Source organism: Monomorium pharaonis, chromosome 7, assembly GCF_013373865.1.
Source record: "Monomorium pharaonis isolate MP-MQ-018 chromosome 7, ASM1337386v2, whole genome shotgun sequence".
Classification (NCBI taxonomy): Eukaryota; Metazoa; Arthropoda; class Insecta; order Hymenoptera; family Formicidae; genus Monomorium; species Monomorium pharaonis.
In genome coordinates, this window is record NC_050473.1 from 8,432,404 (window position 1) to 8,460,193 (window position 27,790).

General features: G+C 32.6%; 1 protein-coding gene and 1 long non-coding RNA gene across 3 annotated transcripts in view; one reads left to right on the forward strand and one right to left on the reverse strand.

The window, feature by feature from the left end:
- The window catches only part of LOC105838316 (polyprenol reductase), a 102,171-nt gene that overhangs the window by 16,048 nt on the left and 58,333 nt on the right, over positions 1-27,790 (reverse strand). The gene's annotated exons all lie outside the window — the stretch shown is intronic.
- Positions 8,028-11,865, forward strand: LOC118646634. 2 transcript variants are annotated; one of them, XR_004964141.1, is made up of 3 exons: positions 8,028-9,848; positions 10,257-11,046; positions 11,163-11,865. It is a non-coding gene; the product is annotated as an uncharacterized LOC118646634 (long non-coding RNA). The 2 variants fall into 2 exon arrangements; XR_004964142.1 differs by having other exon boundaries at positions 10,257-10,556; positions 10,957-11,865.

Consider the following 27,790-nt stretch of genomic DNA (forward strand, 5'->3'; position numbering starts at 1 on the left):
ATAGCATTTATGCAAAAAAAAAAAAAAACTGCGTGACTATTGCCGAATCAAACATATCATTTTTGCGAACAATGGCATCCGAAGTTATAGTCGCTTGAGTACAGCGTCAAGTGCGTCAAACGAAAAGGTTATCTTTAGTTCTTAAGATGCAAGAGCCCGTATAATCGTAAGTTCACTGGAATTGTTTCATTTTGACTTCAAATGTTTTTCGTCCTGTGGGGACGACACAGTTGAACTTCGAAGTGTCTTGTCGCGCGACACCCTGTATATAATATTGTTCTACAGTGTTATACGTTAGACGATGATGTATTACAGAAACTCCATCTTCTCACGGGGCAGCGTTTTGAATAAAACATTTCGATATCTTTCGAATCGAGTTATACGTTGGAAGAATAGGAAAACATAAATAACACGTCGCGATAAAAATTCAATGATCATTTCTCATTTTTCATGAGGGTGGAAAGAATCAGTGTCGGATCGACCTTCCACTTTTGAGACAGGGGAAAGTCGTGTCGCCGTTTCGATAAGGAGAAGGCGTCGCGACGCCTTAAATCGCATTCTAACCGTACTACTACGGGTCTGCGCTGGGCTTGTTGCGGTATTGCGGTTGTTCCATTATAAAGGGCAGCCTCAGATCGATAACGCACACACCGCACACCGAAATTCACCCTTATCGGGTCGATGATGCGTTAATGCGGACAAATGGAGTTCCGACAAATCGGAAATCAGCCCGATATGGATCGACTGTTTAAGAAATAACGCTCGTTTGCGTAAATCATGCCCCCGATGGCGTGACGGCCGGGATCGCTCTAACGTACTACAAAAATATCCCAAGTTTCGACATAATGAACGTTAAAATTCGACCCCCTCCCCCGGCCGCACGGTTTCGACGATCATGGCCGTCCTATATCTCATCGCGAGTAATAACCGTGGCAATTCCACTAATTACGACTTTCACAATGTTTGCTAAAATGTGTACTTTGAGCACGAGTCCCGCGCTACCACACGGGTAATGTACCGCGAGGATAATTACGCTCCTTGGGATAATTGCGTCAAGCTTCAATCGATATTTCGTAGTTACGCTCTATTTTTTGCGAACAAGAAGATAGCATACCGATCGCCGCGAGGACGAGAACGAGACGTAATAACGATACGACGATGCGGCGGGTTAACAAATACGTAAATCCTATTCGCGTAACACCTCGTAAATCTGACGTTAATTTCTCTCCCGCGAAATTGGCGCCCCGCCAAAACTGCAAAAAGTTTGGCCATTCGAATAAAGTCAACGACGTGGCGCGGGCGGAGGGTGGAGAAAGAGCGGGAGGGGAGTCGAGCGTTAAAACCATTTTCAGCGGGCCGCGGGGGAAACATGGCTTTCCGATCCGCGAATTCTCCAGGAGTAACAACGTTTTTCGATAAGAGGCCGCCCATAAATCAAACCCGGCGTCAAAGAGAGAGAGAGAGAGAGAGAGAGAGAGAGACTCGCGCGCGCGGATTCGTCTCGTTCGATACCCCGGGAGGACGAGTTCCGCTCGTTTCCGGGGCGCTCGCCGGAGTAATGACGCGCGTACGAATCCCGATACGCTTGTTGTCGCGATTCGTTAAAATGCACACACCGTCGCCCCGATGCCTCGTATCACTGACGATCGTTAGCGACACGTATCGTACGCGTCACATTTCGTTAAACGCCTTTTAATTGCGCGCAAATTTCGCCCGCATGAAAATTCAGAGGCCGAACGATAAATATCGCCCACCTGCCCCCTTCCCTTCCCGCCTCTTTCGGACTCTCGCCCCTCGTACATGCGCTTTTAATCAGCCTATTATACGTTATAATCGCATTAAATGCGTTTTATTGCCGTCGACAGTGCGTTGCTATGCGGCACCGACGAGAGTAAGTTTCCTGCACTCCTCACGCTTGTTTGGCTCTCATGTATAATTGGCTCGTATTAAATTGAAAATTAATATCATTAGTATAAAATATAATTTCGCAGTTGCGCTGAAATCGAATACACCTCATACGCGTACTTAATATGCGTATTTGTTAAACTCATCACTTTGACGTGATTTTAAAAAAAGAAGCAAACCACGGTGAAATTTTTTCCCAGAATTCTTCATACAATTTTTCATTACCTTTTTATTTAAATTTTATAACATTTTTTGGATGATTTCTCAGAACTTTTTGTATAAAATAGACACTTTTCAGAGATACTGACAAAGTAATTTAAAGAAATTTTTTAATTTGAAAAGAAACTTATGAAATATTTAAGATATTTTTCCAGAAATCTTAATAAATTCAAAATATAATATATAAAGAATTTGATATGTTCACCTACTGTATATTATACAATAATATATTTTTTTCACGGCTAGAAGCACGATTTCGTTTATTACATAATATATAAAGATTTTAGAATAAAAAGTTTTCTTCTTAACCTATTTCAAGAATTATATTGGCAAATACGACTAATAATAAAAGGAGGACGTTTTATTTCCTGTATTACAAAAGCCTCTTCAACAAAGATCAGCGACCTGAAAGTCCAGGATATTTAGAAGATTGTAACTTTATCTCTTGTCGTATCGTTTAAGCCGGCTGTGACTGCACGACCTTTTCCGCACAATACGTCATTGCGATCGAGTTTCGAAGCGATATTGTCTTCGACCGCCGGAGTTATTCGTTCCTCCAACAGTTCCTTAAGTTTTAATGGCGATCGTAGCAACTACTTCAATTTCGTAACACGTAAGTATGGGAGTAAAAATCGCGATTGGTCACCCGATACCTTATTAAATACGTCGTAGTGCTCTCTAAGAATTACGGTAAACGTAATTTTGTCAACTTTCTAGAAGCGAATCGATAAATATAACTTAGCAATCGTTAAAGTTTTGTTTCCAATTTAGGATACAAACAGTACGCAGCAAATAAAAAGTTAATGTACGACTAGAAAGAGTTTTAATTCAGAGTTAAATACAAAACACCTATTTATGAATAATTGACATTAAAACTCAGAAAATTGTTATAATATATTGGTGCATATAAAATCAATTCCAAATTTCACCTTTAAAATGTATATGCTGTTCACTGCACATTTAACAATAAATATTTTCTAAAATAATTTTTTTACTTCATAACTTTTTGATTGTGTCATAAAATTTAATGACTTTTTTATTTTGTAGTTTTTTTATTATGTCGTAAAATTTAATGATACTCATGTATGCATTACATCACAATATAATATTACATACTCTAATTCAGTCATACAAATCAAAGCAAATGTTTGCAAATGGCTAGAGACGCGCAAAGATTCGAGGAGATTGATTACAATAAGGGATGCAGAATTGGATTTCTTCGAAACCAAGAATTCGCCATTTTACTTGCATTCTCCCCAAAAGTTCCGGATGTACCTATCTACTCTAGCAAGTCGACCCGCGAAGTTCCCGAGAAGTTACGAGCTTCGACAGAGGACAGTCGGGCGTCTTAAGACGGGGGAGGGATCGTTGGGGATTCAAAGTTATTATCTGTTGGTAGCAGAAGGTCGAGGGCTGCCCCTTTTTGACCCCTTCTCGCCTGACAAAGTATTTATTCCGCGTCTCGCAATGGCGAGTGCTATTGAAGCCAGTTCCGAGCTAACTTATAATCGTTTTTAGCTTTCCGACTACAGGATATATAGATAGATAAGAAAACGTCTAGTGTAATGTTGGATTAAAGTCTTTGTGAGCTCCAAATTCTCTCGCGTGTACCAATGTACGCCTTACAAAAGTATTACATGACTGATAAAAGTAGAAAAAAATATAACAACCTAATATTATTATTATTAACGTTAATGATAAAATCATAAAGTATATTATTACAAAATGTTTTTATAAAAAATAATCTTTTCGTAAAAAATACACTGACAGAAAAGAATACTTAACTCAAATAAATATTCATTTGAATAGTACCAATAACATATTTTACAGAAAATCAATAATACTTATTTAAAACAAGTAATACTTCCTATAATTTAGAAAATATTTCTTATCTGAAATAAATATTATTTATTTTCTATAAATATGTTATTGGTACTATTTAAATAAATATTTATTTGAGTTAAGCATTCTTTTCTGTCAGTGTATGTTCTATTAAAAATATTATAAATATAAAATAAACAATTCTGCTCTCTATAAGATAAATAATATTTGTCTTTTTATGCAAATGTTTAAATTTTATCAATTTCCCAAATTAATAAGATTTAAAATTTATATGGAAAATTATTAATTTGGAAAAGTATAAATTCGTGTAAATTCGTGTAAATACCATGATTTGTCTCTAAAAAAATATAAAATTTTGATTCTGTGATAAAAAATAAGATAAAATTGTCCAATTAATAAATTACAAAAAATGATAAAAATAATGTTAATTATTATTTATAAAGACCATTGTTGTTACAAAGACGCAAAAATAAATTTAGTATTATGTTCACATTTCGCCAAAGCTTCGATAAAGTTTTTTTAATAATTGCAACAACATAGCATCAACTGTAGGTGTCGTCTTGCTCAGCATCTAATTGCATCGCGTCCCATCGGTATCAGTTTACAGGGCTATAGACAACCATGATGCTGGGCCTTTGACCTTTTGAAGAATGTCCTCTCTAATTTCTTCTTCAATTTATGATAAAATACTTCTTTTTTAACGTGCAATTGTTTTTCTTCTTCTTAAAGACATTAAACATCAAAATTATTAATACAAAGCATGCCAAAGCAAGTTCAGTCTGTAAGATTAAACCAGTTAACACAATACAGATGTTTGAAATATACAATGAAATACGCGACTAGAAGTTAGATTGTCGACGGATGGAGGTAAAGCTCGTACGTGTAGATAAATAAATTAATAATGGAATGCCAGTTTCAGCGCCCAGATTTCCCAGGTGACGTTTCACGTATGTGGCGGTTATAAATATACCTACGATAATTATTATTGCAACAGTTCTGTTGCAATTATGTCGCTTTAACGGGAATAAACAATCGGTACTGTACGCTTAAATGGCTACATTTTCAGACAATAAATAATAATGTTTTTTAATCCACTAAGTATATAATGAATGGAGCGTAAAAATTTAGAAAATTTAGCAATAAATCTTTTCTATATACAACTTACACTTTCTTCTGCGTGCGTTCTTAATATAAATATAATTTTTAATGTATATATAATTTTTACCTAAAAATCTGGTAAATCAGATAAAATACAAATCATTATTTCGGCAAGATAAATAAAATTATGAAGAGAATTAACGTTACTGTTGACAAAAAGCAAACATTATTGCGCTAAAAAATATATTTTGTACAAATGTACAATGCAGAATACTACGTTGTAGTAAGATCCACTTGAGATCCTTAATTCGTTTTAATGGCTTAACACAAGTAGAACTGTCTCTTTCCCGACCGACCGAATTTGCTAATTCTTCTTCTCTTCTTTTGTCCGTCTTTCTCCATTCGCGCTTTCAGGCCATTTAACTGAGCTGTTATCAAATATCTCATACATCGCCACAATAACGTCCCGTCCAGTAATATCTCTGGCTACAGAGAACTGTTTTCCGCTGTAATGGCACTCCATCGCCTTCTTCAATCTCTGTCCGATAAAAGTACCGAGAGATTGTAAGAACAAGGAGCAAATAATTTATTATCCTCAACACTTTTTTTTGCATAGGTGATTAAGCATAAAGCAATTGACATTTATAGAATTTCTGTCATATCTTGAATTACATTTTAAACGCATTTTAGATAATTCTGTAATTTGTGTCACAATAATATTAATTAAAATATAAATATGCATAGGGGACAGTTGCAGAATGCATACCCAAATTGTATCTTAACAATATTTTATATTTTTACTTAATAAAGATAACATTTAATGTTTTAAAAATATTAAATACATAAAAAATAAGCAATATATATATAAAAATTTAACACACTTTGTAATATCAGTTATTATTTTCAACGTTTACATACAAATCAATATCAAATTGGAAATATATGTAATAAAAATAATAAATTAAGTGGTACGCACTTAACAACGCTTCTCTAGACTCTTGTTTTTTTTTCTTTTAAAGAATTTTTTTTAGAAACTATTACAAACTACACAAAATACTTCTAAATTAGAGTTTACACAATACATTTCCGATAATAACTAGCATGCTTGTTTAAAAACATGCCGGAGAACTTGCTGCAATTTATAAAGTTGGAATATCTTAACTTGATAAACGCGCTGGCTGACGACGAAAAAGTTGGTTTACTAGCATTTTAAAATACATGATATCTTTTTATTAACTGTTAGCTTTTTAACATCCAGGTAAAAAAGGGCATCATATAAATCTACCCTTAAGCAATACCGCTTATGTAACATTCAAAGCAATTAAGTCACAAAAAAGCATGCAATTATTCCCTTTGAACTGGAATTTTCTATTATAGTACTATTGCAAGTTCCTAATGCTTCACTTTTCTTCTCAGACAACGAAACGGCATAGTACGTTTACTGCTTTTTTTTCATTGTACTTCGATCAATCGTAATAAGAATTTATCGTCTTCCTTACAAATGTGCACTTCGTATATAAACTACCAGTGTGAGAAGGGACGATAGATTAAAATGTGCAATTTTACTAAGTGCTGCTTTCACTAGTTTGTACTGCATGTCTCATCGTAACAGACTTTAAAACCTTTCTTTGTCATTTCAACTATCGTTTTTATTAAACAATCTAATTTTAAGCACTTTGATTTGATCTGCGAAACTATGCAAGATGAAAATATAATCGTAATCAGTATAATATATTAATTTTTATTTAATGGTTTGCTCTGCAAGAGCTAGGCAAAATTTTAATTTGCATTATTAAAAAAAATATAAAACAATATTAATAAGATTTATATCTTATAAATTTATTAAGTATCATAGAAACTCTTTTTTCCAACAAATGGCAATTATTGAAGTTATTTTCTTTAAAAATCATCAAGTTTATAAGTTTATTCATTTCTTTTATTAATCACGTCTTACTTTAAAAAGAAATTTATTATAATTGCTTATATAAACGACATGCAAGAGAGGCAATCAATTTACATCGCGCGCGCACATATAAAATAAAAATTGTATTCATCTAACAAATTCAATTTGTATGCACTTCTAATAAATCCACCTGTATTCCCAGAGTAAATTTCTTGAATATTTTGAAATAAAAAGACTTTCTTATATCGAGTTGTATCAATACGATAATATAACACGTAAAATATGTACGTCAAGGTAACGTATGAATAAAAAATGAATTTTATTCATCGCGATTTCACTGTCCATAAGGTTATAAGTTGGTAAAATAGTATGTGGGATACTACAAGTCTTTTTCAATGTTTAAAATCATTTAAAAAATTTATTTATTAAATAGTTTGTAGGGTTTCTCACATTTTGCGGTCTGCATCGATACTAAAAAAAGTAAATAAGCGATTCCATTTATGTTATTCATTTCCAATTACATCAATTACATCTCTCAGCTCATTGCTCATAGATTGATCTTAGAATTTTTTTGTTAGTAAACACTTTATTCCTTTTATATGGCATTTTACACACGCGAGTTCGCTAGTGATGAATCTGTCTCGCAAATATTCCGCGCGTACCGCGCCGAGCTATGTAATTAAATCTTGTCAATCTATGCGTCTCTCGTCAAATATTTAATTCAAATATTACTCTCGTGAAGCTTTGATGGTACTTGTTAGTATTGAATATACATACATGCATGCATACACACACACACACACACACACACACACACACACACACACGCATACACACACGCACGCACACACACAATTAGTATTAAAAATGTAATAAGTAATTTTTTTTAATCCGATATTATATATTTGTGTTTGTAAATAAAAAATAGAAAGCGAATAAAATGTTTATAAAAAATACAACAATAGTACAAAAACTGTAATATAAAAAAAGATCTGGTCTTTTTCGGTCAATTTTTATCGAATTCTGTTATGGAGTGTACACACACACACACACACACACAATATGCAAATAAAATTCGTTAGTATATGTTTCTAAAAAATTATCATTATATATTTATATTATTTGCATGTAATGTCTTGGTTAAATCTTTTTGTGAATTCTAAAGCATCATGCACAATCAAGATAACAAATATTTATTATTGTCCTTATTGTTAATCGGCTTATTCAGCTAATCGGCGTTTTACCGATGGCAATATATGATTATTAGCGCACACAAATATTAGCATTATACATTAGCGAACAGGCTAAGTTTTACTGCTTTTGTACAGCATCAACGGATGTCCTATTTATGATTCGTAAACAATTCAATTCATAAAGAGAGCAATTACTGTCTGCATTGTGTAAATGCATCGTAATCCCTCGGTTCTGATTAGCGAACTTTTCAAATGCTTTCGTTAGAGTACCATTGAGCAAATAGCTCTTAATCTCCGCAGAGATTGACAGACAGATCCAACTCCCGTTGCCGGAATAAAGCAGATTGCTCCTGGGGAACAAGCTGTATAGTCTCCACCCTCGAGTACACACGTGCATGCGTTAACAACTGCATATTCCTTAATTCCGGGATGGACATTTCGCCCCCGCAAATAATTGCCCCGCAACTCGCAACTCCGACGTCCGCTGAAAATTTGCCCGAGCGGTGAACAAGAAGTAAAGAGCCGATCCTTCGGTCGTTGACGATCGCTCTGCATTTCGTCGGCGCAGCGCGCCGAATCCTCGACGAGGCGGCATCTTGACCCCGGTATTTTCCTGTATACCGGTGCAACGGTGAAGACTCAATTTCGAGTACTCCTCCCGGAGGCTCTTCGACCTTTCAGCCGATCCCCTTACGCTCTCGTCTTTACGTGCCTTCCTGAGCATCGTCAAGATGCTATCCGGAGGAAAACGCCATATCGAACAGCCGGACGAGTCGTACCCGATCTCTCCAGCATGCTCCAGTTGAATCGGCGCAATGGAATTCGTTTCGGTTACCCCGAACTCGGCTCCTTCAGAATATTTTTTAAATTAATATATAGTGGAGCACACTTGATTTTTTATTTACCTCAGTGTGCACAAATTGCACAAAAAAGTTGGAGTTCTTTTACAGATCAAAAAGTTATGTTTTATTTTATTGCATACGTAAGACGAAAAACTGTTCCTCTGAGTTTCTATCGAGTCGAAGAGAAGCTTTTCGAGAGGAAGTATACATCAAATAAAATTGAAGATAATAGAGAATACATATATACGTAACTGCTTGTTATGGATTCGTATTCTAACGTGAAAGAAATTTAAGGAAAGACCGAAGATTAAGGAGAGATGATCAAGTTAAGCCGAGAACACGACATAGTTTTGACAAGTAAGAACATGCCACGATTTGGAAATTATCGCTTCTAACTTAGTCCTCGAGATACCGGAGCAATGAGCAGTCTTTGATCCGCGCTAGGTAAGTAATGAAGTAATCTGCACGTACATAGGAGCCGTAATTACCAGCGGGATTAGCTGCGGCTACCTTTGCGGTATGTTTATGATAACGGTATGTAGGATTAGTTTCTTCGGCATTTACATCTCGCAGCTCGTACGGATAAACACGAAGTTATCGTGAGCTGAGGCTGTAGTAACGATCGCTTATAATCAGCAAATTTGCGGCCAAGCCTTATCTACCTGTACATTGTCCATACAATGCGGCCTGCTTACCGCGGTATCAACCTAAATGCGTCTATATACCATTCGGGAAATCTCTCGTTATATAACGGGAATTGCGACAACGACGTGATCATAATTGTTGCTTACTCTCAGTCACGTACGTCGGGAGCTTTCGTCATCTAAGCACCTCCAGTAAATTGCAGTAAGTCAAAATGATAAACGATTGCGGATCGACTAGCGCGGCCTAACGAGCGCAGTTAAATTACGGGAAACGGCAAAAATTCCACAAATAATTTTCCTTCGGAAACTCGGTTGACTAAAATTCTTTTTTACCCTTTCAAATCTCGAATGTAAAAATGATGTGTAACTAGCTGATTAAAATTGAACGACATGATTCCACAATTTAATTTTAACGTTCTGATTACACTTCGTTACATGGAGTGAAATCAAGGAACAATATTTGCAAAATTGCTTCTTTATCGAATAAAAAAAGAATTTCCAAATCATTATTTATATCATGCGTGATTTCGCGTTATTAACATGCTGAAATTTACACCGAAATCGAAATTTTGCGAGATGAAAGTTAAAAGCAATTCGTCTACGTACACAGATGCGGGATACCATCTTGACTTTTGAATCGGCAAACGAGCCGACCGTGGATAAGACCTCTCGAGAATAAAACGAAAGGAGCCTAGACGACAATCGAGCGAGAGGATATGAACCGTTGGAAACTTATTCAGAAATCACAGGGCGGGAGTAACAAAAGTTTTACGGTCGAGTTCTACGGATAGCTGAAAATTAAATCCCACCGAGGACGGGGAATGTTCGATCTTATAATGCGCTCCAGTGGCAATCGGCATATGATCATTCATCACAGCCATTTCTCATGCTCTCTCTGCATAAGTTTGAGGTAACGCCGATAATAATTCAATAACCAACGCCTCGACTAATTCCGTTTAAGACCCCTCGATATATGAAAAATTGTTATAAACGAGCGATTTTCAGATAAGATAACAGATAACAGATTATAGTTTATAGATAAACTTTTATCGATAACAGATATCTTTTATAGCTTAATGATTATACACGGGCACGAATATTTGCAATTTATTCTCGGAACAGTAAATATTATAGCAGCTATAAATATTGATTAAATTTGTTAAGCGTACATCACGTTGGATATATCATTTACTTTATATTTTATTTACGCCTCGATTATTTTACATCACATTAAAACAGTCAATATATGGTATATTATAAATTTCTATTTTAAAACGTTCTATTTTTTATATGTAATAACCATTTTGTAGATTGTACGCGTGACAGTGATCGAGAAAAAACCGAAAAAAAGAACAAAAACGATGCTTCAAACACATGAATAACTCAAATTAATGATATAAGTTCGTATACGTTTGATTAATTTTAGAAAGCGTAAAATATAATGTACAATTTTTTTTACTTCAATATAATTTATCATAACTATTCGCATTTCTTACGGCTTCACGATTTTGTGTAGACGTTTTCTCGGGGAAAGTCAAATACGAATTATGCGTACATGCGCTCGACGATGCAAATGAAACAATTGACGTAAATATTTGACGCCGCACCTACATTTACTTTTTGCTCGGCGCTCGTGAGCTTAAATAGACCTGCATAAAACACGACTAAGGCAAGCGCAAGACACCCGACGCCTTTTCGCTTGCCCGCTAAATAAAACCAAGCGTGTCAAGTGCGGTATAAGAAGTGACATGAGACGGCATGTAGAGCAACACGGTGGAAGTAGCAGCCTTTATATTCGTAATACGCATTGTTGAGCACGATTCTGTCTTATCAAACATAAATTTATATGAAAAACTGCATGTAAGCGGAAAGCAACTTTCAGGCAAGGATTTGTACGAATTATTAATATTACGAATTACAGTCGGTAATAGAAAAATACCACAACTTGCCCCGCAAATATGAGAAATTTACTTTTTATTTATAGAATTGTGATAACAAAAAGAGCTATACATTTGCCATTTCTCTTCAAAATTGTAAAATTTTTACGTCCTTGATCAAAACATCTATATTAATATTAGTAATGAAAAAAATATATCAAATATAAAAATATATAAATATAATAAATTCAGGTATACGTAATCAATTTTGTTGCCTAAATAATAATGATATCATGCTAGAGTAAAAATTAAATTTATTCTATAAAGGAAAATCTAAATAAATTACATTAAAATTTGCAAAAAATAAAAATAAAAATGCTATGACAATCATAAAAATGTTGTAATTTATATACATTTTTTATTAAAGTGCTAGTTTTTATTTTCTACGACTTCTCAATGTCGCTAAATAAACAAAGAAGAAACTAATTGCGCGTGCCGGAACAATGTCCGACGGTCAGATCGGCGCAATAATGGTGCAAAAATATTGAGCGTCGGCGGCGCATAATTCACGCCGGGGGCTGACTCGATCATTAACAAATATCGCGAGGAACCGTGGATAAAAACCGGCCGAAAAAGGAAATGAATCGGACCGGGGGGAAAACCGTGATTGCGCGGCGCAACGCGACGACGGTTAGCGGCGGCGTCGGTGTCGGCAATAAACCACAAATCATTGTTTTATGAATATTCAGAATACCGGCCGCGAAAATAACGTCGGTTGCGGGAGATCGATCGGCATTTCCTTCCTTCCTCTATCCTTATGCCGCCGTTTTAAGCTCGCCTTATGCAAATACTGCCGAACACCTCTCGTCCCCGTTTGCTCGTCCCACCGTGGTGCCACGATGCACGCGTTGCAATCCCCGTCCCCCAACGACGGTGACGAACGGATGAACAATAACGCTAAGAGAGAGAGAGAGAGAGAGAGAGAGAGAGAGAGAGAGAGAGAGAGAGAAAGAGAGAGAGAGAGAGAGAAGCCGTCTTTCTTCCATTTATTCGTCTTCTTTGGAAATCTCCCGCGGTTAAGAGATCAGAAGAAAAATGGTGAGTAACAATCCGCCCCCGTGACCTGCCGAACGAAGCGGGAAATCTAATAAAGCGCGCACCCGACGAAAGAGAGAAAGAGAGAGAAAGAGAGAGAGAGAGAGAGAGAAAACCGCTTTTGCGTCTCTTCTTGCTTTCCTTCAATTTTTTTCTCTCTTTCAAATTTACTGGCAACGCCCGAGAATGAAATTACCGAAGTCCATCGCGAACTTTCCGTACCGTCGACGATAAATTCGTGTTGCCTTCCGCAAACGTTCCGCTGGGACCGCTAGGAAACCCGTCGGTCTGTGACTAATTCGCGCTCGATTTCTTCGCACGCGGATCCAAAAAATCAAAGATTCGCAACCGCGCATTCGCATTCATGTCGTTGTGAGAACGAAAGGGAGGATGAAAGAGAGATAGAGGTAGAGAGGAATAAATGAAAATCCAAAAGTGATCCAAGCGTTTCATCTAATTTAGATAATTAGATTCCTCGAATCTTTAATAATTGAAGTGCCATTTTTCGGGCGCTTTCAAAGTACGTCGGAAATTACATTCATTACCGTTAAATCCGTGCTCTCGAAATATCCGAATGGCACAGCCGCGCTCATAAAATAAGCTCTGAAAAAACCAGATGCAATTCTTATCCGGGATGTTCGTGCAACGAGTACCGGCCTGGTTTATCTCTTTTTTTTTTTCGTGTTGAAAATATGAAATCTCCTCGGTATATTTTCGCGCTGGCGAACGTAATTTAATTACCGCCACGGAAGTTGCCTGATATTTGCGACTGTGGATAATTAAAAATGGTGCCTGCCATTATTTTAATAACTTCCGTAAAAGCAGATCCCGGGGTTCGACAGGAAGTCACATAGCGCGGTATATCAGCGGTGATGGTATTTCTCAGTTTTACCGATTCTGTTGTTCCTCGAACGAATTTCAAAACTAACGCATTTCTGGTTTGCTCAAGACGGCATACACTCGCCGAGACGGACGCAACGTCTTTTTTTTTATATTACACCAGGTTAATTTTCGTGGAGCAATAAATTTATGTTACGACATTTGACGGCCGCCAACCACCACGGTCTACTTCATTTTAACTTTATCTGCGCTTTCTCGCGTGGAGAGTAACATATATCATAAACGATCGATACGATAAGGATGATTAGCGAATGATACGCAACCCTATGTACACATAAACTGCATGTACATACCGAACTTTCTCAGTGCTCGAGTTTATGTGCAAATATCTGAATATTAATAATATTCTTGGACAAATATAAGATTAATCCTCCGTATAAAATCTAAGTAACTTTTGGCACAAGCGCAAATTCAGTCCCAAATTTCATTCTGTTCAAACTTCAATTTTATTTAATAAAGGTTTTAATATTTGAATTAAACAACTATTAAGTAATAATAGCAGAAATGTTGAAAAAATCTAGATTTTTCTACATTTTAAAACTTTTTTAAGTTCTAGAACAATAAAAAAGTTTAGATTAGACAAAAAAATGAAATTGCTTACAAAGTAAATAAAATGTAATAAAAAACGTGCCATAAAGAAATTTAATTTTTAATTATAAAAAATTAGTAAAAAAGTTTCAAATAGAATATATTTCCTTAATCTTTAAATAATATTTCTATTATTTACATATTAATTAATCTTTTTATTTAAGTTTTATATCTTTTTTATTACTTAAAAATCTTACAATAATCTAAGTTAAACACGCTATAAAAGTTTCTTCTAAAGATCGATTGTTCCAACTTCTTGGTAAACTTACCTATCAGGTAAATATATGTTTGTCTTTATTTATTTAAGAAAAGAAATGAAGATAGACACATGCTTACCTGGTGGGTAAATTTACCAAGAAGTTGGAACAATCGACCCTAAAACAATCAAATTTTCCGATTGATTCGGCATAACGCTTAATGTAGTAAGAACTAAATATCAAGTATATTCAGATCTACGAGCGTTTTAAAGTTCGACGACAAGGAACTCCGCCCGGGCACTCGGATGGCTGGATTTTCGGATCTGTAACTGCTCGCAGGACAAATACAGGAAGATCTCCGATAAAGTAATAGTTCTGCGGAAGTCGGGAGGCGGATGCTCGCGGGGATATTCTACAAGAGTTTGTAGCTCCTTTGATCGTGCGGGGATCTCTCCGGGTCGACGACGGCGGGAAAGAAAACGCGAGTATCCGATCCCTTAAGTGTCCCCCGAGGCGGCGAACAAAGTTACGATATTTTCCTGTCGGCGGGAATCATAGGTTAGGTAAATAACGCTTGATATTTTGAGCGAACGGACACGAGAGCGGACTTGAATGTCGCGACTTTCTTATCCGCGTATCACTCAGCTTTCCGCTGAAGCGGCGTCCAAACTTGCTCGCGCAAACTTTACCCCACCGCGCACGAACGTCCTCAGAACGGAAAGAAGTTGTCGTAACATGCATCTAACACAGATTTCGACAGAACGCGGTGTATATAAAAATTTAGTGCTGTAAACATCTGAAAAATAGACAGAAAAACAAGATAGTAACCGATTTTATCTACGTTGTCTCTAGAGGATTTTTTTTTTCATTTACAGGAAAAGAATATACGTAATTATTGTGAAAAAAGACAAGCTTTTATAATTAAAGCCTTCATAATTAATACTATTGTATTAAATTTTAACAATATTTTAGAATTTTTTAATCAGTACAAAATTGATGATATGTAATTATAAGTAATGCAATGCAAAAAATCTTTCTTGATCCTATTTTGCACGATTTTTAATTCGGAAAAGAGAAAACATTCGAAACAGAATTTAATTCATAGTCTTATATATCATGTAAAAACAGAAATATATAGAGGTTTTCAGAAGAAACACATATACTAATAAGATATATATTAAAACACACACACACAAATATATACAAAATTATTTTAATGTTTTAATAAAATCTTTCACATTTAAATATAATTAAATAATTTTAGATGCCATTGTCTTCATATTCCAAAAGATTATTTATTTTTATCTCTTGCTTCTTTCAATTCTACTTCTTTTTCAACGCATCTAATAGTCTTTATTTGATCTTTTCAATATTAGTATTTTAACTTTTTAAATGTCATCCAAATATTTTAAGAATGTATTTTTAAAAAACTTGAGAAAAATAAAAAGATTTTCTGGAATTTTCAAGTTTTATATTTAAAAAATATTCTTAAATCATCTTAAATTGGACTTTCTAATTATATTGACCAAAATAAATTGTAGATAAAACTATTTTTTTTAATGTCGAAAATATAACTTTTAACACTATCAGCCGCCGTTTGACAGAAAGCTGTGAAAGTAATTAATTCGCCACGATGGTCATAAATCTTGGATGCGCTTCTCATGTGTCCGTGATAATACGCTACTGTAAAATTAATGGAGTTTATAGCCGAACGTCGAGTTCGCGGTAAATTGTACGAGAGTGAAGCAGGTGAAACGTTTCCGACGAAAGCCACGCAGCATATATTCGCAGGGTAGAATACGCTCTAATTATACACCGTCGCAACGCAATTATCCCGGGTATGATGAAGCTATTACTGGCATCGTGAACCGACAGAAATAATCTTCATCACTGATAAAACTTTTCCGTTGTCACATGTTTAATCCAAAATCAATTCGAATCGGACGAATTTATTCAAAATTGTCTCGCTGTTGAAACTTTTCATGAATATTTTTTACTAAAGCTTCTGTGATGAAATATTCTTTATAATGCTTTTAAATGTCAAACGCATACTTTTTCGATACTAAAAAAGTGAAAATTTTAAATAAAATAAACGTCCGATTAATAATTTATTCTCAAAATAATTGTTATAAATTAAACACGTTGTTCTTTAAGTTTTACACTGCTCATTAGTTAAAATAAAAAGTAAATTAAAGTGTTAATCTAATATTAAATTTCTTAAACTACGGTCATTTTTCTTTTAGTAATTAAAATAATAATTTCAACATTATATATTGTCCTTTAAAATTTTGTAATATTAACATTTTATTGTGTAAGAACTTTATTAAACTTAATTTGATAAAAAAATATCTGACCCTTAATCTTTCTTATTAATTTTATATCAAAATTACATTTAATAATTTGTTTAATATAATAAATTAAAATTAGTTCTTATTATAATTAAAATATAAAGCTGTTTTATTAAAATTTTAAAATCAATAAATCCTTATTATAAAGAAATTGTTTTTTTTTGTACTACGACAAATATTGCTAATTATAAATCTGTGAAATATTTGATACAACATAGCTACAGCTATGCTCACTACATTTGATCTGGATAAATAGGATACATTTGCTATGCGTAATCAACAATTATATTATCGCGATCCGGCTTGCAATCGAGATCGATCAAGCTAAATTACATACGTTCCTGTGAGCATATGAAATCAAAGTGACATAAAACAAGGATAATTAATGTAACTGTATCTCTTTTGCTAGTGAAAAAGCAACAAGATCTATTAGACCACATAACACCTAGCTCAGGTATTTCGTGAAATTATTGTATATTAACGTATATGTATCGTATTATACGCTAACATTTGCTAAAATACAATTAAATATACAAATACAATTAAAAATAAAAGTTTTTAAATTAATTTTTTAAGTTATCATTAATTCATTGAACAATATCACTTATACATCAATATAAAAATTAAATTTGTATTTTGATTTGTATCTTAATTTGTAATTTGACATGCATTTTAATTTGATTTGTATTAATATTAAAAATCATACATTATGCATAACTGAATTTCTCCGTGCTGCTAGCTAATGCAAATGCTACTCAGCCTAATTTATGTTGCGTCTCCATAAATTAGCATAATAAGTATGCAATGCACATAACAATGAAATTAGCTTATTGAGTCGTAACTATCATTAAAGTTTAATTAGAATGGTCAAACATAAACAACATTCTAATAACTGCATAAAAAACATTCAAAATAATAATATAAATATCGTAAAAATAAAACTTACTCTAACGTTTAAAATATCTCCTCCGTTACGCCGAAAAAAGATATTATACAATATGTCCGTGCATAAAAACTGATCTACCTTCTGTTAATGCAGTGCATGGAATATTAATCACATCCTTCTTCAACTGAATACGTTTGCTGAAAGAAATTATTACTAAAACAATATTTCCTTTCATTATACCATTTTCTCTTCTTTTTCAATTATGCAAATTTAGTAATCGTTTTTAAAGCAAAAGACAAAAAAAACAATATTGTGATCTTTGATTCAATGAGCAAAGTATAATATTCTAAAATCACGCAAAGAAATCGCTTCTCATCCCAGTTATGCATTTTTATACCTAACAGATCTTATCGCACCTACTAACTAGTCACAAGTATGCACACGTTTGTCGCATTTCGTATCTGCAGAACGAAGAAGAACGTCGTTAGACCTGAGATCTGCATTAAGCTCAGGTGACTGAATGATCGCGACATAATCCCAATTACAACCTCGCAGATTGCATAAAAAGCTTTTCTGCGACGTGCGAGTGTGCGAGTGCGCGAGTGCACGGACCGCTCTGAAAGCATAGAACGTGTCACATCGCATATATCGCGGAGTGGTTTTGTTTGCATCCCTCGTTTTTATTATCACTAGAACACAACAATGCGCGCGCTTCGCGCGCGCCACTTAGCATTTTTATATTGAACATTGCACTTTTTTTTCTTCTATTAATATTACTCTCACACACTTTATCATATTTAATGCCCTTCTCTATCTCACGCTCCTTCTCCCCCTCTCTAAATTACTAATTATATTATTAATGATATTAATTATATTATTTTCATATTGTTCAATATTACTCTTACATTTTACTTTCTTATTTAATCCTCGTCTTTATCTCTCACGCTCTCCCACTCTCCACCCTTCGCCCCTCTCTCTCTCTCAATAAACACAAATTAGTAATTATATTATATTTTCATGTTTCTTAATATCACTCTTACATACTTTCACTCCATACTTAATCCCCTTTAAATAAATTAAAAATTATAATATATTATATGTAATGTTACCTGTTAATTTTCAATCAATTTACAAAACTTTCACTTTCTGGCGAACTCTTTAGAAAATTATTGTACGCGTCCGGAACTATATGAAAACTGCGTTAAGATAAATTAATCTGTCAATATTCCATTAGCACTACACGTCTAGCCCTCAAAATTCAAGTTTTTGGGGAAAAATAATTGTTTAAAAAATGTTTCTATTAATTATAACACCTTATCTCTATATAAAACTATTGTACGCGTCCGGAACTATATGAAAACAGCGTTAAAATAAATTAATCTGTCGATATTCGAATAGCACTACACGTCTAGCCCTCAAAATTCAAGTTTTTGGGGAAAAATAATTGTTTAAAAAAATGTTTCTATTAATTATAACACCTTATCTTTATAGAAAATTATTGTACGCGTCCGGAACTATATGAAAACTGCGTTAAAATAAATTAATCTGCTGATATTCGATTAGCACTACACCTCTAGCTCCCAAAATTCAAGTGTTGTGGGAAAAATAATTGTTTAAAAAAATGTTTTAATTAATTATAACACCTTATCTCTATAGAAAATTATTGTACGCGTCCGGAACTATATGAAAACTGCGTTAAAATAAATTAATCTGTTGATATTCGATTAGCACTACACGTCTAGCTCCCAAAATTAAAGTTTTGTGGGAAAAATAATTGTTTAAAAAATGTTTTAATTAATTATAACACCTTATCTCTATAGAAAATTATTGTACGCGTCCGGAACTATATGAAAACTGCGTTAAAATAAATTAATTCGTCGATATTCGATTAGCACTACACGTCTAGCCCTCAAAATTCAAGTTTTTGGGGAAAAATAATTGTTTAAAAAATGTTTCTATTAATTATAACACCTTATCTTTATAGAAAATTATTGTACGCGTCCGGAACTATATGAAAACTGCGTTAAAATAAATTAATCTGCTGATATTCGATTAGCACTACACCTCTAGCTCCCAAAAAATTCAAGTTTTGTGAGAAAAATAATTGTTTAAAAAATGTTTTAATTAATTATAACACCTTATCTCTATAGAAAATTATTGTACGCGTCCGGAACTATATGAAAACTGCGTTAAAATAAATTAATCTGTTGATATTCGATTAGCACTACACGTCTAGCTCCCAAAATTCAAGTTTTGTGGGAAAAATAATTGTTTAAAAAATGTTTTAATTAATTATAACACCTTATCTCTATAGAAAATTATTGTACGCGTCCGGAACTATATGAAAACTGCGTTAAAATAAATTAATTCGTCGATATTCGATTAGCACTACACGTCTAGCCCTCAAAATTCAAGTTTTTTGGAAAAAATAATTGTTTAACAAATGTTTTAATTAATTATAACACAGTAACTTTTTAGAAAACTATTGTACGCATCCGGAACTATATGAAAACAGCGTTAAAATAAATTAATCTGTCGATATTCGATTAGCACTACACGTCTAGCCCTCAAAATTCAAGTTTTTGGGGAAAAATAATTGTTTAAAAAATGTTTCTATTAATTATAACACCTTATCTCTATATAAAACTATTGTACGCGTCCGGAACTATATGAAAACAGCGTTAAAATAAATTAATCTGTCGATATTCGATTAGCACTTGACGTGTAGCCTTAGAAATTCAAGTTTTTCGGGAAAAATAATTGTTTAACAAATGTTTTAATTAATTATAACACAATAACTTTTTAGAAAACTATTGTACGCGTCCGGAACTATATGAAAACTGCGTTAAAATAAATTAATCTGTCGATATTCGATTAGCACTACACGTCTAGCTCCCAAAATTCAAGTTTTGTGGGAAAAATAATTGTTTAAAAAATGTTTCTATTAATTATAACACCTTATCTCTATAGAAAATTATTGTACGCGTCCGGAACTATATGAAAACTGCGTTAAAATAAATTAATTCGTCGATATTCGATTAGCACTACACGTCTAGCCCTCAAAATTCAAGTTTTTTAGGAGAAATAATTGTTTAACAAATGTTTTAATTAATTATAACACAGTAACTTTTTAGAAAACTATTGTACGCATCCGGAACTATATGAAAACTGCGTTAAAATAAATTAATCTGTCGATATTCGATTAGCACTACACGTCTAGCCCTCAAAATTCAAGTTTTTGGGGAAAAATAATTGTTTAAAAAATGTTTCTATTAATTATAACACCTTATCTCTATATAAAACTATTGTACGCGTCCGGAACTATATGAAAACAGCGTTAAAATAAATTAATTCGTCGATATTCGATTAGCACTACACGTCTAGCCCTCAAAATTCAAGTTTTTGGGGAAAAATAATTGTTTAACAAATGTTTTAATTAATTATAACACAATAACTTTTTAGAAAACTATTGTACGCGTCCGGAACTATATGAAAACTGCGTTAAAATAAATTAATCTGTCGATATTCGATTAGCACTACACGTCTAGCTCCCAAAATTCAAGTTTTGTGGGAAAAATAATTGTTTAAAAAAATGTTTCTATTAATTATAACACCTTATCTCTATAGAAAATTATTGTACGCGTCCGGAACTATATGAAAACTGCGTTAAAATAAATTAATTCGTCGATATTCGATTAGCACTACACGTCTAGCCCTCAAAATTCAAGTTTTTTAGGAGAAATAATTGTTTAACAAATGTTTTAATTAATTATAACACAGTAACTTTTTAGAAAACTATTGTACGCATCCGGAACTATATGAAAACTGCGTTAAAATAAATTAATCTGTCGATATTCGATTAGCACTACACGTCTAGCCCTCAAAATTCAAGTTTTTGGGGAAAAATAATTGTTTAAAAAATGTTTCTATTAATTATAACACCTTATCTCTATATAAAACTATTGTACGCGTCCGGAACTATATGGAAACAGCGTTAAAATAAATTAATCTGTCGATATTCGATTAGCACTACACGTCTAGCCCTCAAAATTCAAGTTTTTGGGGAAAAATAATTGTTTAAAAAATGTTTCTATTAATTATAACACCTTATCTTTATAGAAAATTATTGTACGCGTCCGGAACTATATGAAAACTGCGTTAAAATAAATTAATCTGTCGATATTCGATTAGCACTACATGTCTAGCCCTCAAAATTCAAGTTTTTGGGGAAAAATAATTGTTTAAAAAATGTTTCTATTAATTATAACACCTTATCTCTATACAAAATTATTGTACGCGTCCGGAACTATATGAAAACTGCGTTAAAATAAATTAATCTGTCGATATTCGATTAGCACTACATGTCTAGCCCTCAAAATTCAAGTTTTGGGGAAAAATAATTGTTTAAAAAATGTTTCTATTAATTATAACACCTTATCTCTATACAAAATTATTGTACGCGTCCGGAACTATATGAAAACTGCGTTAAAATAAATTAATCTGTCGATATTCCATTAGCACTTGACGTGTAGCCTTAGAAATTCAAGTTTTTCGGGAAAAATAATTGTTTAAAAAATGTTCTAATTAATTATATTACCTGAACTTTATAGAAACATATTGTACGCGTCCCGAACTATATGAGAATTACGTTAAAATAAATAGATCTGTCGATATTCGATTAGCACTTGACGTGTAGCCTTAGAAATTCAAGTTTTTCGGGAAAAATAATTGTTTAAAAAATGTTCTAATTAATTATATCACCTGAACTTTATAGAAACATATTGTACGCGTCCCGAACTATATGAGAATTACGTTAAAATAAATAGATCTGTCGATATTCGATTAGCACTTGACGTGTAGCCTTAGAAATTCAAGTTTTTCGGGAAAAATAATTGTTTAAAAAATGTTCTAATTAATTATATCACCTGAACTTTATAGAAACATATTGTACGCGTCCCGAACTATATGAGAATTACGTTAAAATAAATAGATTTGTCGATATTCGATTAACACTTGACGTGTAGCCTTAGAAATTCAAGTTTTTCGAGAAAAATAATTGTTTAAAAAATGTTCTAATTAATTATATCACCTGAACTTTATAGAAACATATTGTACGCGTCCCGAACTATATGAGAATTGCGTTAAAATAAATAGATCTGTCGATATTCGATTAGCACTTGACGTGTAGCCTTAGAAATTCAAGTTTTTGGGGAAAAATAATTGTTTAAAAAATGTTGCTATTAATTATAACACCTTATCTCTATAGAAAATTATTGTACGCGTCCGGAACTATATGAAAACTGCGTTAAAATAATTTAATTCGTCGATATTCGATTAGCACTACACGTCTAGCCCTCAAAATTCAAGTTTTTGGGGAAAAATAATTGTTTAACAAATGTTTTAATTAATTATAACACAATAACTTTTTAGAAAACTATTGTACGCGTCCGGAACTATATGAAAACTGCGTTAAAATAAATTAATCTGTCGATATTCGATTAGCACTACACGTCTAGCTCCCAAAATTCAAGTTTTGTGGGAAAAATAATTGTTTAAAAAATGTTTCTATTAATTATAACACCTTACCTCTATAGAAAATTATTGTACGCGTCCGGAACTATATGAAAACTGCGTTAAAATAAATTAATTCGTCGATATTCGATTAGCACTACACGTCTAGCCCTCAAAATTCAAGTTTTTTAGGAGAAATAATTGTTTAACAAATGTTTTAATTAATTATAACACAGTAACTTTTTAGAAAACTATTGTACGCATCCGGAACTATATGAAAACTGCGTTAAAATAAATTAATCTGTCGATATTCGATTAGCACTACACGTCTAGCCCTCAAAATTCAAGTTTTGGGGAAAAATAATTGTTTAAAAAATGTTTCTATTAATTATAACACCTTATCTCTATATAAAACTATTGTACGCGTCCGGAACTATATGAAAACAGCGTTAAAATAAATTAATCTGTCGATATTCGATTAGCACTACACGTCTAGCCCTCAAAATTCAAGTTTTTGGGGAAAAATAATTGTTTAAAAAATGTTTCTATTAATTATAACACCTTATCTTTATAGAAAATTATTGTACGCGTCCGGAACTATATGAAAACTGCGTTAAAATAAATTAATCTGTCGATATTCGATTAGCACTACATGTCTAGCCCTCAAAATTCAAGTTTTTGGGGAAAAATAATTGTTTAAAAAATGTTTCTATTAATTATAACACCTTATCTCTATACAAAATTATTGTACGCGTCCGGAACTATATGAAAACTGCGTTAAAATAAATTAATCTGTCGATATTCGATTAGCACTACATGTCTAGCCCTCAAAATTCAAGTTTTTGGGGAAAAATAATTGTTTAAAAAATGTTTCTATTAATTATAACACCTTATCTCTATACAAAATTATTGTACGCGTCCGGAACTATATGAAAACTGCGTTAAAATAAATTAATCTGTCGATATTCCATTAGCACTTGACGTGTAGCCTTAGAAATTCAAGTTTTTCGGGAAAAATAATTGTTTAAAAAATGTTCTAATTAATTATATTACCTGAACTTTATAGAAACATATTGTACGCGTCCCGAACTATATGAGAATTACGTTAAAATAAATAGATCTGTCGATATTCGATTAGCACTTGACGTGTAGCCTTAGAAATTCAAGTTTTTCGGGAAAAATAATTGTTTAAAAAATGTTCTAATTAATTATATCACCTGAACTTTATAGAAACATATTGTACGCGTCCCGAACTATATGAGAATTACGTTAAAATAAATAGATCTGTCGATATTCGATTAGCACTTGACGTGTAGCCTTAGAAATTCAAGTTTTTCGGGAAAAATAATTGTTTAAAAAATGTTCTAATTAATTATATCACCTGAACTTTATAGAAACATATTGTACGCGTCCCGAACTATATGAGAATTACGTTAAAATAAATAGATCTGTCGATATTCGATTAACACTTGACGTGTAGCCTTAGAAATTCAAGTTTTCCGAGAAAAATAATTGTTTAAAAAATGTTCTAATTAATTATATCACCTGAACTTTATAGAAACATATTGTACGCGTCCCGAACTATATGAGAATTGCGTTAAAATAAATAGATCTGTCGATATTCGATTAGCACTTGACGTGTAGCCTTAGAAATTCAAGTTTTTGGGGAAAAATAATTGTTTAAAAAATGTTGCTATTAATTATAACACCTTATCTCTATAGAAAATTATTGTACGCGTCCGGAACTATATGAAAACTGCGTTAAAATAAATTAATTCGTCGATATTCGATTAGCACTACACGTCTAGCCCTCAAAATTCAAGTTTTTGGGGAAAAATAATTGTTTAACAAATGTTTTAATTAATTATAACACAATAACTTTTTAGAAAACTATTGTACGCGTCCGGAACTATATGTAAACTGCGTTAAAATAAATTAATCTGTCGATATTCGATTAGCACTACACGTCTAGCCCTCAAAATTCAAGTTTTTGGGGAAAAATAATTGTTAAAAAAATGTTTCTATTAATTATAACACCTTATCTCTATACAAAATTATTGTACGCGTCCGGAACTATATGAAAACTGCGTTAAAATAAATTAATCTGTCGATATTCCATTAGCACTTGACGTGTAGCCTTAGAAATTCAAGTTTTTCGGGAAAAATAATTGTTTAAAAAATGTTCTAATTAATTATATCACCTGAACTTTATAGAAACATATTGTACGCGTCCCGAACTATATGAGAATTACGTTAAAATAAATAGATCTGTCGATATTCGATTAGCACTTGACGTGTAGCCTTAGAAATTCAAGTTTTTCGAGAAAAATAATTGTTTAAAAAATGTTCTAATTAATTATATCACCTGAACTTTATAGAAACATATTGTACGCGTCCCGAACTATATGAGAATTACGTTAAAATAAATAGATCTGTCGATATTCGATTAGCACTTGACGTGTAGCCTTAGAAATTCAAGTTTTTGGGGAAAAATAATTGTTAAAAAAATGTTTCTATTAATTATAACACCTTATCTCTATACAAAATTATTGTACGCGTCCGGAACTATATGAAAACTGCGTTAAAATAAATTAATCTGTCGATATTCCATTAGCACTTGACGTGTAGCCTTAGAAATTCAAGTTTTTCGGGAAAAATAATTGTTTAAAAAATGTTCTAATTAATTATATCACCTGAACTTTATAGAAACATATTGTACGCGTCCCGAACTATATGAAAATTACGTTAAAATAAATAGATCTGTCGATATTCGATTAGCACTTGACGTGTAGCCTTAGAAATTCAAGTTTTTCGGGAAAAATAATTGTTTAAAAAATGTTCTAATTAATTATATCACCTGAACTTTATAGAAACATATTGTACGCGTCCCGAACTATATGAGAATTGCGTTAAAATAAATAGATCTGTCGATATTCGATTAGCACTTGACGTGTAGCCTTAGAAATTCAAGTTTTTCGGGAAAAATAATTGTTTAAAAAATGTTCTAATTAATTATATCACCTGAACTTTATAGAAACATATTGTACGCGTCCCGAACTATATGAGAATTACGTTAAAATAAATAGATCTGTCGATATTCGATTAGCACTACACGTCTAGCCCTCAAAATTCAAGTTTTTGGGGAAAAATAATTGTTTAAAAAATGTTTCTATTAATTATAACACCTTATCTCTATACAAAATTATTGTACGCGTCCGGAACTATATGAAAACTGCGTTAAAATAAATTAATCTGTCGATATTCGATTAGCACTACACGTCTAGCCCTCAAAATTCAAGTTTTTGGGGAAAAATAATTGTTTAAAAAATGTTTCTATTAATTATAACACCTTATCTCTATACAAAATTATTGTACGCGTCCGGAACTATATGAAAACTGCGTTAAAATAAATTAATCTGTCGATATTCCATTAGCACTTGACGTGTAGCCTTAGAAATTCAAGTTTTTCGGGAAAAATAATTGTTTAAAAAATGTTCTAATTAATTATATCACCTGAACTTTATAGAAACATATTGTACGCGTCCCGAACTATATGAGAATTACGTTAAAATAAATAGATCTGTCGATATTCGATTAGCACTTGACGTGTAGCCTTAGAAATTCAAGTTTTTCGGGAAAAATAATTGTTTAAAAAATGTTCTAATTAATTATATTACCTGAACTTTATAGAAACATATTGTACGCGTCCCGAACTATATGAGAATTGCGTTAAAATAAATAGATCTGTCGATATTCGATTAGCACTTGACGTGTAGCCTTAGAAATTCAAGTTTTTGGGGAAAAATAATTGTTTAAAAAATGTTGCTATTAATTATAACACCTTATCTCTATAGAAAATTATTGTACGCGTCCGGAACTATATGAAAACTGCGTTAAAATAAATTAATTCGTCGATATTCGATTAGCACTACACGTCTAGCCCTCAAAATTCAAGTTTTTTGGGAAAAATAATTGTTTAACAAATGTTTTAATTAATTATAACACAGTAACTTTTTAGAAAACTATTGTACGCGTCCGGAACTATATAAAAACTGCGTTAAAATAAATTAATCTGTCGATATTCCATTAGCACTTGACGTGTAGCCTTAGAAATTCAAGTTTTTCGGGAAAAATAATTGTTTAAAAAATGTTCTAATTAATTATATCACCTGAACTTTATAGAAACATATTGTACGCGTCCCAAACTATATGAAAATTACGTTAAAATAAATAGATCTGTCGATATTCGATTAGCACTTGACGTGTAGCCTTAGAAATTCAAGTTTTTCGAGAAAAATAATTGTTTAAAAAATGTTCTAATTAATTATATCACCTGAACTTTATAGAAACATATTGTACGCGTCCCGAACTATATGAGAATTACGTTAAAATACATAGATCTCTCGATATTCGATTAGCACTTGACGTGTAGCCTTAGAAATTCAAGTTTTTGGGGAAAAATAATTGTTAAAAAAATGTTTCTATTAATTATAACACCTTATCTCTATACAAAATTATTGTACGCGTCCGGAACTATATGAAAACTGCGTTAAAATAAATTAATCTGTCGATATTCGATTAGCACTACATGTCTAGCCCTCAAAATTCAAGTTTTTGGGGAAAAATAATTGTTTAAAAAATGTTTCTATTAATTATAACATTTTATCTCTATACAAAATTATTGTACGCGTCCGGAACTATATGAAAACTGCGTTAAAATAAATTAATCTGTCGATATTCCA